Here is a 3,441-nt window from a genome sequence, read left to right on the forward strand (position 1 = left end):
AATGAAGGAGCAAACAACATTTTGAAAATATTTTTTCACAGCATTTGAATGTACAAGGTATAATGTCTGTAGCAAGACTGTTAACAAGCTACTATTCCTGCTGTAGGCTACACTGGATAAGATTATCAACTCTGAGGAATATGGCTTCATATTCACGCCACTGTGAACAAATAGCAATATATTAGCATTTACATGAGTGCGAAGCCTTTTAACCTTTTTAAAGTAATGCATTTTCTTAGAAAAAGAAAAACTGGGCATTGCTGTTTTGCATAAATCATTGTTGCTTTCACATTGTGTCAGAATTACCCTAATAATGTGTTTCCAAACACTAAAAGCTACTCATATCTTTATTGAACGCACAATTACAAGTTATAAGAAATTACAAAAAAAATTAAATAAAAATTTGATCGTTGTTACACCATGTATAAACAACCAAAATGCCTACAAGTAATGCTAGTTAGGTAGCAATCTCACAGCTATTTTACTGTTATGGATGGAGTCACGAGACAAACAGCCTTTAGCAGAATCTGAAAAAAAATGGTCATCAAGGAATTATGGTAATTCCAACAAAATGTGAACACAATTCTGTTTGAGACCATTATTGAAAAAAACTGTGAAAATGTTACTGTTTGACAATCACCGCACTTGACATTCTTTTTTAGGAACGAGTGCGTTTATACTACTAACTTACCTCTACATACACATGCAAATATGATCGCATAAGCGGTGAAATAAAATTCTGCCTGTGTATGAAGATGAAACAAGAGAAATGAGAGATAAACAAGTTGCGTTAAATGTGTATATGTTGTAAATTGGGGCTATAGTCATAGGATGCATAGGATTTACTAAAATTAAACAGTACAGTGTAAACTGCAGCATCGTTTTAGGAATGTACATGTGCATAAATTGTTTAATAAAAGTGTTTGTGTTTGAACGTTCGAACAGAGTTACAGCTGAAATCATCAGGAAAATTGATGTAAAGGTCGGGTGTAAGAACACTGGGAAAGAGAATGGTTAAATAAATGGGAGCAAAACAAATTTCAAACTCACCACTTTCACATGAATATACTGTGTGCTTTTTAATTATGACAAACACAAATAATAACATCCAAATAATAATAGTAATAATAAAAAATAAAAAAGTGCAAGATGATAATAACAGGATATGAGTTCACATTAGGATACATTCCAAGAGAAAAATTGTATTTTACACATCAGAAACAAGTCTCCATAGTTCCACCTTGCTGAGAGCCACACTCTCCTGCCATTCAAAGATATCTAAACCTCAAAGGATCCTGTCCAAATGGATCCTACTTTTGTAAATTCATGCCACTGGGACAAAAAAAATATCACAGCTTCAGCTCATCTGACAATTTCTTAAAAAGAAAAGTAAAAATACTGTATCTGCTGCAGTTGGATTTGTAAACAGAATACTTAGCAAACATTTTTGTCGATTAATTTTGTGAATGTTTAAATTTGAAGTTTTTTGTTTTAAAGTAGCACTTTTAAATGCTCACACGCATTTTACTGTAATGAATTTTTAGGTTTATGTTTGTCAAACATTATCAAAGCCTGCCACTCAGTGTATTCTGTAATGGTGTATTAGCTTCCATTTCCTCTGATGGATTACTAACCAAGGACGGTGTTTGCTTCACCGATCACACCGATTCAACCTAACAGCTGATGTGAAATGTAAAAATCATCATTTTAACGTTAAGACAAAATTTGAACCAAAATACCGGAACAGCCCATGCAGTAAGACTAGAATACACAACAAACCTCTCACCACAAACAGCTCTGAATTTACACACACAACACACACACTCTCATTTAAGGCCCAATTCAAAAGGTGATCAAAACGGATATACAAAAAAACGTGATCTTCTAACAGCTCTACAGGGTGGATCGAGATGTTCAAGAACACTTTAATAACACAAATAACATTATTTCATATCTTTAAATACAACAATAAAACCAGAGAAGAAGAGACACCAGTTCACTCCCTGATGTTCCCTGACATGGACAAAAACATGTTTCTTTTGGATTTGAGCGTTTGGTTGTACAGAATTCTTTTCCATGTCAAGATTTGCACAAACAGTGTTCTCCTACTTGCAAGTCTCAGACAAAAAAAAATAACAAAGATCCTCCAACACAGATTGTGTATAGTGCTTAACTAAACCCAAAAAACAGGCACAGTCTATGACAAGAAAACCAGCTGTTAGTAAGGATTCATTTAACACACTTTATAGCAGTATGTATGCGCAAAACAGCTCTATTAGAATAAATACCCATAATGCAGAGTGCACGGCAGTAGCAGATAAGATGGAAATGGTAGTGCTAAAAAGAGTGGTGACAGGTTGCTTTATGAAAGCTATAAGTCTATCATGTGATGCTCTGAATAAAACGAGAAAACTTCAACATCAAATCAAAGCAAGTGGACAATTAGCATCTAAACTATTTTGAAACTGAACAGAACCCTGTTCCAGAAGACCCATTTTAATACTTTTGGACTGACACGCAGGCAAGCGAAACCAGAGGTAAAGTCGGTACCAGTGAGGGCGTTCACCACGTATTTAATCTAAAAACGCACTCTTGATCTGTTTACCTAATGTAAATGACACTTTTTTTGGTCAAGAGCTGATGCATCAAATGCATACTGCATTTTTGACCTCTAAAATATATCACTCCAGACCTCTAGGGGGCAGTGTTGTGATTACACTTTTCACACACTATGCTCTATGCAGCGAGTAGTATATAGCATCTACTAGGGCACAATATGTAGTGCAGTATGCATTATTGTATGTTGTATGTAATGTAGTGCGAATATGAAGTACACGGTAACTACCGGATTGTGTAGTATGCCCTTGTGTTATGTAGCAAGTAGTGTGGGATACGCAATATTTGGTGCATTGTAAATGCCAATTTAACATTCGCTTGTACAAGTTTGCACAAGAAAGTCAATGTCAGGGTTTGAATTTATGTGTGTGTGTAGGGTTAAAAAACAAGCTTCTTATTAAAACAGCATTGACTTTTAAGAGAATGTACAGTTACTGCCATAAAAGCAACAATGCCAGTCTAACCGCTAATGTAGGACTTGGGTCATTATTGTGTGGTATCTTACTTGCAGTCTGATGTCTATGAAAACTAGACTGCTAGCTACAGAAAATACAGTGTTATCCTGCTAATATGGTTTTTCAGTGTTAAACTTGCTGCTATTGGAACGCCACGCTTCATCTGGATGCTATGGGAAATATATCATTAGCATCTGTGTGCATAAGGCTAAGTGTGTGAGCTAGGCGCAAAAAAAAGCACGACACACTCCGGGGGAAAAATGTCCAACAGTGCTTTCAGGCCACTAGGGGGCACAGTCTTAAATACCCATTGGCTCTAAATATGCAGTCCCTCACTGGTTGGTAGCAGCCGTAGAGGAAAGATCCAGAG

Source organism: Garra rufa, chromosome 19 (genome assembly GCF_049309525.1).
Source record: "Garra rufa chromosome 19, GarRuf1.0, whole genome shotgun sequence".
NCBI classification, from domain to species: domain Eukaryota; kingdom Metazoa; phylum Chordata; class Actinopteri; order Cypriniformes; family Cyprinidae; genus Garra; species Garra rufa.